The 13669-nt window shown below is 39.5% G+C and overlaps 1 long non-coding RNA gene across 1 annotated transcript; it reads left to right on the plus strand.

The window, feature by feature from the left end:
- The first annotated feature begins 216 nt into the window (after nt 1–216).
- LOC122161727 lies at nt 217–10861 on the plus strand. The gene is made up of 3 exons (XR_006169265.1): nt 217–311; nt 10328–10494; nt 10764–10861. It is a non-coding gene; the product is annotated as an uncharacterized LOC122161727 (long non-coding RNA).
- Nucleotides 10862–13669: the final 2808 nt, after the last annotated feature.

The raw sequence follows: 13669 nt of genomic DNA on the forward strand, positions 1-13669 counted from the left end.
TATTGCAGAAAACTGCAATTTGCTCCAGCTCTGTTTTTAAGGTAGCAGGTTGATTTTCTAAGAGCTCCAGACTGAAGGGTCTTCCAGTTGTGTTCATGAGGAGCTGAAGTCAGTGAGGATGGAGAGTTTCATCCATAGCAAGCTAGCTTTGCAGCAAAGGACTCTCTTTGTAATTTTTTTTTGTTTGTTTTTTTGCTTGTTACTAACAAATTAGGAGGAGGATATGGAAGCACAACTCTGCACTCCTATACTGGCATCCCTCACCTCCTGTGCAACAGAGGCAGATGCTTACCCCGTTTCACCATAGCAAGGTAGGAAGATTTTACTCACTCCTGGTTCACAAACAAAAAGGAAATAATCCCCAGAACTTATATATATCACTGAGTGTTGCCTGCAATGAACAGTATGCACATAAATATTAAGCATGCCTACTATAAATATTCCTAAACAATATTGAGTAATAAATGAAGCCAAATATTTGCTTGCATTGTGTGCAGAAAAACTTTGAATAGGTGCCAATGAAATGTATCAAATATACTCCCTATTTGGCATGCAGTACTGACAAAACACAGAACAAGATTTTAAGTGGTTTTACAGAGTGTAAAAAGTTATGTAAATCTCTTCTTTTTTTTTTTCATATATGTTACAACAAAATTAGCTTTGCTGGTTTACAAATTTTCAACCTGCAGATGCAGACTTTGTCGCCAACTGTGCAGAGCTGAGGTCACTCTTCTTTGCTTTACGTGGAAACAAAACTTGAGGAGGGGGAAGGCTATATGTTTTTTCCTCCTGTAAAGCAGAGAAAAAGTCTTTGGAGACAACATTTGGTAGAGAACTAATATCAGTGATAAAAATTAACTATTCCATTCTTACTGCAGCATTCTTTCCTTTGAAAATTTACCAGTGTTTTCATCCACTTTAAAACAACATATTCTTCTCTGTGCTAACAGTCAATGGATTTTTTTGTGGTTCAGAGCAGTCCATTATCATAATCTAGTCTGACCTCCTGTGTAACACAAACCACGAAATTTCACCTATAGATTCCACTTCCTAATAATCTGTCAGAGAAGATAAATTTTGGGTACAGTTTATTTCTGTACTGACTGGCAAATCTCTCCTGCTCTAGCATGGAAATTTATAAGCACTTTCACCCTGACCTGCCACTTAAGTCAGCGATGATAAAATTAGAGCAGTCTGTCCAAAAGAATTATTTTCTTTCATTCTGAAGCATTGGATGACATTTTGATTTTATTCATGTACAAGCTGAGCCAAATACCAGTCATGTCCTTGTTTCAGTGCACCGTGTTGCTCAGGGAGCTTGAAGGCTGAATGCACATGATACCGCAGCCCACCAGTGTAGCTGCTCAGAGTCATTTCTTCTAACATACACAAAGATAACAAATGAGCCATGAGTTCAAGTGAAGGTCTGATCTCTGCAAAGACACTGATAAGACATGTTAAGGTCACTTTGCCCTTAGCATAAACTACATCCTTCCAGGTCTGTGAAATTAATTGAATTAACCCAAGATGTTCATTATATCAGGTGGAGACTTTGTTCCTCTGCACTTTTGGGAACATTAATCCTGCTGTGTTTTGCCTTTGTATGAGTTAACACTCTTTACAACTGCAAATGAGCAGGAGGATCCCTTGAAGACAATGGGATAATCAACACAATATGGAATATTTTGGTTTATGCAGCCCATGGTTTCTTGCCAGACTTTTGTGACTTCTACTCACTTATAATCCAGAATAATATCTTTGGTACTTCAAGAATATTCACTGTTTACTTCATCTTTGCTCAATAATCAAGAAGTAGCACTTAAGAAATACACTGAGTGCTCCTGAACCAGCAGAGTATATCGATTTTAGCTGTAATCAAAGAAAATGGGTCCTGATGCAATGAGATGACAAAGTAGATCTTCACAGTTCTTCCCTTCAGCAATTCTTGAATGCAGCCTCCTCACTGTGAGATGATTATAATGGGGGGCTGCCCATATCCATCTAGCTAGTATTAGCCTTTCTGATATCTTTTGTGTCTCCTAGTTTTGAGTATTTTTCAACTCCTTATCAATCACTGAAAGGTAGAGCACAGTTTCATGCTAGATAATTGAACACTACTGGATGGGACCAATGAATAAACATATACTTTCATTGGTGGCTGCTTGGAGTACTTCAACAAGATGCTCATTCCTCCGCTGCCTTGCCTAGAGAATAATTCTCCATCATACGTTCTTGCTTTATGATATTCCATACTCACTGGTTGCTAATTGTGAAGTATATTCAGATTTCTTATTTAAATTGGAAAATAAAGAAATGACAAAAATGGTGAACACAAACAGGATTTTCTTTAGAATATGACCTGACCTCTAGGTTAAGCATCCTTGGAGAGCTCTACCTGGAGGAGCAGGCAGTCAATGGGACTGAGATGCTACATGATCCCAGGGCTGTGTCAGGGACTACAGAGCTCTGACTACCAGCCAGCACCACTGAAGAACTGCAATCAGTTTGTTCAATTGATTTTCTCCCTGCAGACTTGATTTCCTATCAGCGAAAGGATCATCTAGAAACCTTTCTTAAAAGGAAAGCTTTAATTCTCTGTCTTAACAAAATGCTGTGGGAGAACTGATCTGACAGCACTGGAGGGCTTCTTTGTTTCTGAAGTCGGTGAAACTGGATTGCCCTGCTGACCTTTGTTTTGCTGATGCAGTTTGATGCAGTTACTTTGTCCATAGCATGCTCAGTGTGCTCCCAGTTTTGCTATTCAAACCTTCCTGACAGTTTTGTATCAGGACAGGAGGAAAAAAATGTATTTCCTTAATACAGCCCAGTTTAGCTGGGTTTTCCCTGCCTGCACTGGAGGCTGGGAACAGGTGCTGCTTGGGTTGGATTGGACTCAGCCTTCCTGTGCCAGGTTTGAATGAGGGGTCATAGCCCGCCCTTTCATCCTGAGGCAGATGCTCAGGGTTTGGAGAGGGTGTCTCACTCACTGACACAACCACATGGGCTGGGGCTTAGAAATGCAGCTTAACTCCCAGAGAAAACTGACAGAGCAGTTCTGTACTTCCCTGAGCAATAAGAACACTATTTGCTTTCTGGGAACATGCTCCACCTAATCAGCTCTCTGCCATTCCAAGCTCCTCACGCACCAGCTTGCTCTCTCTGGTGTTCTGCCCAAACCATGCAGTTTAATCTCCTCAAAAGATGTGAGCTCCCGAAGTTCTTTAGTTTTTCAAAAGCCTTTGGATTTAATGTAAGATACTGGCATGAAATTTAATGGACTATGATGTTTAGGAAGCCTACTAGATGAACAAATAATTACTTCCGGCTTTAAACACAGCAGCTCTTCGATCCTTGCTTTGCTGATAGTTGCATCAGAAAAAAATAAACATAATCTGGTAATTTACCATATTTTTTTCACTGAATATTATTTCACTGCAGTGAAATCACATAAAGAGGAATTTTACTGGCATACTTGTGATTTGCTAGTATTCCTTAACCTGAAGCTTTATCCTGTGGGAAGAATTGTAGCCATTTCTCTATGCTGGATCTGGGCTGCAGGCCTGCATCACCAGAGAAATGTGAAATGCCCTTATCAACAACAAAAAGAATCAAGCTCGTTCTCAAAAGAAAAACAAAACAGCAACTGCAATTTTCCTGCCAGGAGATTGTGATGTGCAAGTTTCAGAGAGAGCTCTGAGGATCAAATTAAACCTTCTGAGTAATAACAGCAGTAATAATAATGCTATTTCAAAATGCATTAGAAAGAATGGCTGAGCTAGGAGTCAGGAAATCTGGACTGAGAATCGTGTGTGTCAGGCAGGAGTCTGAAACAAGACATCAGCATTCTTTGGGCATTTAGATCCGAACTTGTGACCATGCTTGCCTAAAGCCATCCCCAACAGTGGACACAGCAGGGTGCTGGCCTGGCTTCTGCCAAAAACTCTGTGTGAGCAGGGACTGGGGCACAGGAGTTCCCTGAGGGCACATTTCATGGAATAGCTGATAACGCAGCCCGCAGGGACCAGCTCCTGCAGAAACAGAGCTGGTGGCATGTTTCTGCCCCTGCTGCTGAAACTGGGTATGTCTGTTTATGTATGTATGTTTGATTAAGAAAAGAAATTTGCCACCGGACCTAGAGGGCAGGCTGTGGGGCCACAGGATCAGAGCATTAGGCTGAGCTCAGAGAAATTGCTCTGGAAAATCAGTGACCTGGAACAACTGAGAGGGTGTTCTGCAGACTGCAGAAGATTGTAAACATGAACTGGAGCCAAGAGTCCATAAGATGTCACGTCCCCAGGCAGCAGCATGTTGTATGTGCTGAGATAAAGCAGAAAGTAGAGGTCCTGTGGGCAGGAGCCTGGCTGCTGGTTGCTTCTGGGTGTGAGGGGATGTTGGGTGCAGACCTCTTGGTGACTTCCTCTTGGCAAGCATTTTTTTGAGACGGGTTGATAGGGAAAAGAAATAAATTTTTGGGAAAAAGAACTGGAAGCCCGTCTATTTACTGTTCCCACTGCTACCTTTAAATCTCTGTATATGACCCTGCCTGAGAAGTGGTTGTTTTATTTCCCCCAGAATGAAACCAGCGGGCATTAACAAATGGTGCCATTTCAGGTACCTGTCATCATTTCAGTCCCTGCTCCCTTTGCTCTGACGAACTTCTGCATGAGGCACCGACACGTGCAATCAATTCTATGTCCTTTCAAGGTGGGCTCTTGCTTAAATTTTAGTCCCAAAATGCCTGACACAGTTACTTTTTGAAATGGACTTAGAATTGCTTCTGAAAAGTCTCCAGTGTAGTCTCCATCTGTGACTGAGTTCATTAAAGAAGTTATTGAGCTTGCTTACCAATGACAAGGGGAACTTCATACTGCGATGAATTTGCATGATGACTGTGTTTTGACTTACTGACTTGAATTTTTTCCCTGGGTCACACTCATGAGTGACCTGTAACATAACACAGAAATCTAATCTTTTCATTCTCATCTTTTTTGTATTGCATTTACATGGTTATTTAAAATGTAGGAAATTATTGTTTTTACTAAGTAAACCCAAAAGCAGTAAGAATAAATTCAAACAGGGGACACACAAATATGCATGTGCACAATTATTGCCCTTGTTCTGCTGGCACATCTGTCACCAGAAATAATAACAACAGTAATAAAACCTCCATTACTTTGAAAACGCTGAATAATATCATCAGCCATATTACCTGGAATGGTCTTTTTGCTCTATGAGTTGGAGCAAATTACTTAAATAAAATTAGAGCAATGTGAAAAGTAAAGACACCTCCATTATTTTTCCTTGCCCACTTTATAATGCACGCAAGTTGCTACACAACTGTTTGCTACTGCATTCCAACATCTGCTGCTAGTATTTGCATTTATTCATACACTACAACACAAAATTGCATTGCTTTTTTAAAATTATAGTATTTATTCTGAGTTTCCACACATTTTCTTTATTCTTTGAATGGACTTTTCTCCTCTTCATCTCCTCCTCTTGGGAAATGTAGAAAATCAGCTTTAAGGGAAAACAGAACTCCCATCCTTTACTTTCTTTATGTTGGAATTTGTGTCTCACTGCTTTGCAAGAGGTTGTACAGCATAGTTTGTCTGCCATCAACCTTGTGATAACATGATATTTGATAAAGAATATTTGTGTTATAGATGGACACATTGCTTCGCAGTTCAAATAGCAGCCTGCTCATTTTTCTGCTGGGCCACGATGTTCAGAGAATGATATTTTTTCTTCTTGTGGTGCAGTCCAGCATTTTATCAAATTATGGTAATTAAAAATTATTTTTCTGTAATATAGTATAGAATTCCCAGCTGATATTAGAAAGAATTTGGAGTGGAATATGTGACATGTGAACATTTGTGGCTCACAGCATTAGCTGTGGTTCAGATTAAACACTGAGTTTGTGCCAAAGTGATTTCCACGGAGTTTCTCGTGGCGTGTGAACTCAGCTCTGCCATTTCAGACATTTACCCAATTAAAGCATTCAATATACAAAGTTTGCTGATTTGGTTGAGAATTAATTCTCCAACATATCAGCTGTCTGTCCAGTGATTGTATATTAACAGGATCTGAGAGAAGGCTGGGAAGGGGAGGAAAGCCCTGGCATATGGTGTTGGTGATGGTCCCTTTCCCCGGCTAGCAGCATGCTAGAGGTACACAATTGTTCAGTGTTGCAGGAGCACAAGTAGTACACTGGGATAAGACCTCATCTACTTTCTTGAAAAACTGATACTCTGAGAGAACAAATATGGACTGATACTGGTATTTCATTTATTTTCTCATGACTACAAAAGAGATTGTACTGCTTGGTCCCCTTTACTCACCTTCCCTTTGGAGCCAGTAAATCCTTTGTGCCATCATTCAGTGAATAACAAGTTTTTGGCTTGCCTGTGCCATGTTGCTCAGAGAGGAATTATCTTGGGCAGCGTATACACAAATTGCTCTGAAAGTAATGCTTCCTATTTATTTCCATGGAAACTGCAACAGACACAAAGAGCACAATAATATTATTTGACAGAGCAAATTCTCACCTACAGAACATTATTTTTCCACACAGTCACCACCATTAAACATTCATTTTCACCAGCAATGAATAAGAACCTTCATGCCACAATCATAAAAATCTGTACCAGCAGAGGTGACCCACTGTCACCACTGCTGAAATGCACCACCTAGAGCCTCATTGTACTTACATCCAGCATTTATTCTCCATAAACATCCAGCAAGCTTCAATGAATGTCAATGAGTGCCATTTTTCCCTCTTGGAGGAATTCAGTGACACCCCTTAGCTGCATCTACAATTGCATGTGAGATGCCATTTTGTCAGACTGCCACTCTGCTGCCATCTGTCACATGGCAACAAAACGTAACAATATTGATGAGAAGGTTCAAACCCATACCCCCATCTGCCTCTGATATTGTGAGACAACAGCATAAAATAGTAGGTATCACTTTTGGAACAGTCCACATAAAAAATACAATATTGTTAATATACAAGTAACAAAATATTTTTAATGTTTTTCTTTAAAAAAAAAAAAAAAAAAGAGGGACAAAACCAAAAAGTAGTGGGATATTTGACCCCAGTTTTGTGAAATGAATGCATCAGTCTGGTTTGATGGCAGTGATTGCAGTTGTTAGTGAACTCTCAAGTTGTTCAGTAGAGATTTTTGATGAAATTTTACTCCTCCAGTGTTCATAAATGTGTACTGCCAAAAACCAGTAACGTGAATAAGGTGTGGTTGTGAAACAAGGGATATTTTTCTCTGGTAAGAGAGATCTTGTGAAAGTCTGGTAAAGAACCATGATCCAATCTGTGAGCTGAATATCTGATTACAACTTTAGACATTCCATTTGTTTGCAGGTCATTTGTATCAACAGAAAACGGTGTTAGAAATATACACTGATGATTTTTTTGCCATCTTAAAATCTACTCTCAAATTCCTTTATTAAAATGGAAAGCTGTTCAGAGCCTTGTGTTAAGCTAATATATCAAAATGCATACAGTTGTTTGCTATCACTTGAGTTAGCACTGCCCAGCACTGCTCCATGCCTTGGTTTCAGTCAACACAGTTTTAATAGCACACCAACGGTCTGGTTCTTGCTGAGTGATGGGTCTGCGCCCATCCAGCAGCAGTGAAGAGCCACCACCCTTTCAGTGCAGGGCCAGGGGTGGACTGCATTGACAGCCATGCTAGGCCATGAATTGGACATAGCTGGTTTACAGAGTTTACTCATTTTTATTTAACCTCTCACTGTGCAGCAGCATGCTGAGCATTTCTGTCTTTTGCACCCACTCAGTGGTATTTAAAGACCCAGGAGCTGTCCCTGTAAGGAAGACTGGAGTATTTCAGCACATCAGAAACTTTATCCGGTTGGAAAGCTGCCCCTCAAATATAATCTGCTCATGTCCATTTTTCTCATCTCTTTAAAAACTCTCCACTCCACATCGTGTGATGCAGAGGTTCTTTTTATAGAAGTAATTATGGCAGTTTTCCAAACTATCACAATGCCACTGTGCCCTCAATTCCAGAGGGTTCACTCAGAGAATATCTTTTAATTCAGAAAAAGGATTACAAGTACAGCAAGATCTTTCTGACTGAAATTGAGTATGTAAATTTGTCCAGGGAGCCACAGGCCTCCCACAGCTGCCCCTCTGTGTTCTAGCACCTGCAGGCTTTATCAGGTATATGAACTCATTCATTTTGGTCACACCAAGCAAAACGGGGACAGGTACACAGCCAGAGTAAACTGGCTTGGCAGTCACAGGAGTTATGCTGATTTATGCTGGCTAAGGAGGCTATTATACTCATTTTGCTTATCTGTAGAGCCCTCTTCTGAAATAGCATGTGCTGGTTGTGTCTCCAAGGTAGAAACCTGCCAGAAATTGTAAATTAGCTATGAGTAGTGCATTTAAGGTCACACTTGGGTTTATTGCCTCTTGGTAAGTTATTAAGCTTTTATTGAAGCATATTTTGTATGATCATCAATATTATCTGCACGCTTTGTACCTAATGTGTTTCATTCCTTCAATCCATTCCAGTCAAGAATTTTAAGGCAGGCCAGTGAGGCTAATGGATTGAGCTGTGCGGCACACCAGCGACAAAGGAGAATTGCATGGTTGTAAGTCAGGATGCTGAGTGACGAGTGGCTGTCTGAAGGCACCACTATCAGATTCAGGTGGCTGTTAGGTCCTCTCTGCTGGTGCTTCCAGCCCCACGGCTCTGCCCCAACAGGGCTGTAGAAAGGGAGGTGCTGCCTTAGGGCTGCTGGTGGTGTCCTTACAGTAAGTGCCCTGACATAGCGCCTGGCTGGGTTTGTGGTGGTTTGTCTGTCCACCCTGCTATGAAATTCTGTGTCTTATACCATTTTAACAATAAGACTAACTTATAAGGCAATGTCTTTAATTCCAGAGCTTTCAGAAAACCTTTAAATTTTTATTTTTCTCTTTTACTTTCCATAAGTACTGTCATCTGTAGAAGCCCTTAAATGCTTGTGTGATTTCCCTCAACCCTTACCCACATTTTACTGCTCTCAGTTTTTTCCTCCAGTGGAGCTTCTTCTTTCAGCCTGACATGCTACTGGCTTCCATGAGCCTCCCATTTCAAAGCTTTCACTTCTCAGCCATTATGTTTGCTTGTTCAGTAACATATTCAGGTGTTTTTTTCAGACTGAATCTAATTTTCTCAGTCTTTCTTTAACAATGACATTCATGCTCTTTTCCTAGCCTTGGTTTTATTAGTTCATTTCTTTTGGTTTGACTGACTGCTGCTTTTGGGCATCATATTCACACCGTACTTCTCAGACCCAAATTTATCATTTTCCAGTGACAGGTCAACCAGTCTGCCTCTTCTCTTCTGGTCATCCTCAATAACCTTAGCTAGAAAAAAAACAAAAAGAAAAATGGAAACAAAAATGATGCTTACATTCTCCTTGATTTACAGTAGCTGTTCAGTAAATTTTGCAATTTTCAACAGTCTTTTAGATGTACCCCTGGATTTGTTAATATAAGAACTCCTGATTAATAAATATGGAGTGGGAAAAACACACATAACCCGACTCTTTTCTCCTAAAACACTAAATAAGTGTGTAGCTATTTCTAACCCATTCCTTCCATTCAGGCAATTTGTTATACAGCCTGTGGGGGGAAAACAAAACAAAACAACAACAAACAAACAAACAAACAAACAAACAAAAAACCAACAAAACAAAACAAAAAAAAAGGAACCATCCAAATATTAGGAAGTAATTTAAGTTTCATCTGTGCTGATATTAAAGTTCAGGGGGTCCCTAAGCTGTTTGCCCATCTCTGATGAAAGGAGATCATCCTTCTTTATCAACAAGTAGTATAGCAGACAGAATATTTGACTACTAGTAATTCTTCGGGTTAATATCCTTTTTCTGTAAATTAAAGTGTGTAGAGTGCCAAGCATTTTATTAATTACCTAAAGATCCTGAAAATAGCAAAACTGCCAGATTTATCTGTCAAACTGCAGCGTACCACTCAATAAAAATTCTGCAAGCTGTTCATCGGAGACTGGAATTGCAGTGAATACTTGCTGCTAGCCTTATAGAAGCCTTGATTTTTTAAAGCTGCTTGTGAAGGGAACAGGTGAAGAGATTTAATGATGACACAAAATTGTGACTGCAGTTCTGTACTTCTAATGTGCCTGTAAATTAATCCATGGGACTGCAACAGATTTCAACACTCATCTTCCTCAAAAGCCATCACACTTGCTTAAAAGGTTACGTATTGCTTTTTTATTTCTTTGTTTCATCTCTGCTGAGAGATCTTCTTTTCTTCCTTTTACAGATTCAGTGAAATGATGATATACTCAGCAGTGGTATACTTAGGAATCTTGGAGAGGACAACAAAAACTCCACCCCAAACCAATGCGTGATTCTCTCCTGTGTATTTCAGATATGAGGATTACATTGGATCACACAGCCCTTTCTCTCACAGCTACATAGAACCATGGAGTAAGTAGCTGCTTAGTCCACACATATTTTGTGGACTTCACTCTCAGACATCCTGACAGACTGTTTTTTGCCCTCTACAATAAACTTCAGCTCTACAGCAGCTGTTAAAAGCCTCTTTCATCACACAGGAAAAGAGCAAGTTCAAGCATGCTGGTAACTTTCTAGGTATCTTCAGTAGCAAAGAAAGGTAGACTCCTTACCCTGCCCGACCCTTACTGCTCATGCTCAGCTCAAGGCACTGCCTCTTTTTCCTTCCTGTTCATGCACAGGTGCAGGAGTCCCAGCATTTAAGAGACAGAGAAGCAAAAAGCAGCCCTTGCTGACTTCCTGCTCTGGCCTGTTTCTATCTGGTCCTCTGCCATCTCCTGGGTAGGTGAGTATTCATAGGCTGCGTACACGAATACACAGTCTTCACATTCTGCCCAGACTCTTGTTATCTGTTATTCTGCCTTTGCCTTGTTATCTGGGGTGGGAGGGGAGTTGGTAAAAATATAGCTGAAGCTAATTTCTGTCTTGAAAGACCCAGCCATGTACATCATCTGAGTCTAAGAGCTGATCAGCACGAAAGCTAGGAATGAATCACACCTCCTATATGTCAAGGCTGTTTTTTTTTTTTTGCTCTGAGTTTCTTTGAACTTCCTGAATGAGTATATGAAGGGAAAGGTGTTGCTAACTTCAAAGGAGTGAAATGACTTCTGTCTTCAAAGCTTTGCCACTACCTGGCATTTGTTACATTAATTCAGAAGGAGAAAGAAAGGAGACCTTTTGACTGAGCAATATACCATGATAGACACCAAAACCTTTCCAGGGATGTTAAAAAGGGGTTATATCAGTTTCCTTTCCAAAGAGCAAATTAAATAAACAGATCCCGTCCCTTCAGAAAAAGCCAAGAACCCCTCCACCCATTAAGATCCAAAAATCTTCATGCAGAGATAAAAAATATTTAAAATATGAAGTAATAAACAATCCAAAAAAAGTTTAAAAAGTCACTTAATGTAAACCCTTTTCATAACAGAGTTTGTTGATAGTTATTAAAATGAGAGTCTAAGAAAGTCCTGCAAATCCCATGCAGGTCCTTGGCAAGGGACACTTAAATAAAAACCTTATTGTCTTGACATGGCTGGGTGTGCTCTGCAGAATAAAACGTAGACTTTTGTTATTGAAGGCACTGTTGCTTCCCTAAGTAGTTTCAATAAAGATACAATCATGGAATGCTCTGGAAGATCTTTATCCTACAGAGACTGAAGGCTTGAGAGGGAAGGGAGTCTAAATAAAAACTCTATTTGGAGACACTTGTTGTTTTTTTTTTTTTCCCTACAGTTTCTTTTTTTCCCCCCTTTTAATAGTGAAGTAAACATGTCCATATTTTTAAATGTAAATCCTTATTTGGACCATAGATCTATATTCAATCTTTCAGTGCAAGCACCAAAATTGAATGGTTAAATGGTAGATTACAATAAGCCTGGCTAAAGTCAGTTACAGGAAACCTGTTGTAAGTTTGGTCAAGAAAGTCTAAGGAGCCTCATACTTTTGTCACAAAAATAAGGTAGAAAATGGTAAAATATATGTTACTCTTTCTCTTATTTGTTATCTGATTCTCCGTATGTAGTTTGGGAAAATCTCATTATGGAAATCTGTATTCAAAAGTCAGAAGTTGTGTGATGAAAGAAAAATCCATTAACCCGTTTTAATAGCATGTCATCAACTGTAGAATTCTAATGCCTAAGGAAAGACACACTATAAAGTGCTTATTTTTCCTTTTTCACAAAAGGACCGGGCAGAGGATAATATGCTACTGGTCAATAATTAGAATGATAAATGTCTTCAGAGTTGTTCTGTCATATTATATTGGCAAACATTGAGTGAGATGTAATTTTTTTTTAACATAGGTCATAGCTATGTTTATTGAGTACATGTTGAGTACACTATTGAGTGCTTACCCATATACCTTTGCTTTAAAATAACCTAAAGTTAGAAAATAGAAATTGCTGAAATGAGCAGCTGACTATTGCAGAAAAAGCTAATCTGAAATATGGGATGAGAGATTAAATCCCTTAGGAAAGCTTATCCGCAAGGCATAATGTATACTCCCTGCATAATATTTCTATAATATGCACCCCTAGCAAGGCAGCACTGGCTTCTCCTTAGGAGGGAAAGAGTATGAGGGCGGAAGGGGTGTGGGCTGTGTGGGACATACAAAGTGCTGAAACTGAGGTCACTTAAGCAAGTTCAGTATCCTTTATTTGTCTCCAGTGAAAATGAAGTCAACTTGTGTTCATCTGATTGAGAAGCGGCAGACATCAGCCTGGCAAAATCCTATTTATTTTTTCACCCGAAGCAAATGAAAATTATAAAAGCTACATAGAAGCAGGAGATATACATGGATCCTCCAGTGCTTTAGGTGGGGGGTGTTTATAATAAACAGTGTCTGCACATTCATGTATTTATATCCAATAGAACTGTATACAAGACATAAGAATACTCATTTTTTTAATCATCATTATTTAGATTATGATATGTCTGTCATTTTCCTATTATTTTTTGCTGACAGCCTGTCTCATTGATATGCTATCCAGCAAGTAAGACCCACAATAAATATTGATAATACATCTGAATGTGTAGAATTGCTGGCAAGGCTCACAATTTAATTCCAACTCATGTGAGCTGCTGCAAGTAAAAAAAAAAAAAAAAAAAAAAAAAAAAAAGGCATCACATAGAAATGATTTTTATATTGAAAACTTAAACTCCATCTAGAGTGGGTCTGAACAGCCCTAAAAAAGAGGTAATTAAAAGACTTCTCAGCCACAGTTGTCCTCAAACCAGAAGAAACAGCATGTTCACAGCAAAATGAGGGTGTATGTTTCTCCACATTCTGCTGAAATTAATACTAATACAGTGAACACACACTCTGTTCCCCAATGGCAGTGGGCATAGGAAGAGTACCTAGAGGCAGAGGTGGTATACATCCAGCTGGGAACCTTCCTTTTCCATAAAACAACAATGAATCAGCAGTAATATAACCTATGAATTCATCTCAGGAACCCAAATGTATTCATTCACATCAGCGTAGGGTGAGAAGGATTCACTCACATGAGTGAGGGGCATCACAGACCGTAGGTCACTTAGGGTTTATATGTTTCTAGTGGAACTGAGCAGGTCTCAAGATTGCTTCTGA

The sequence above is a fragment of the Centrocercus urophasianus genome, unplaced genomic scaffold (genome assembly GCF_019232065.1).
Source record: "Centrocercus urophasianus isolate 14NV4802_14NV808 unplaced genomic scaffold, USGS_Curo_1.0 seq_10, whole genome shotgun sequence".
NCBI classification, from domain to species: Eukaryota; Metazoa; Chordata; class Aves; order Galliformes; family Phasianidae; genus Centrocercus; species Centrocercus urophasianus.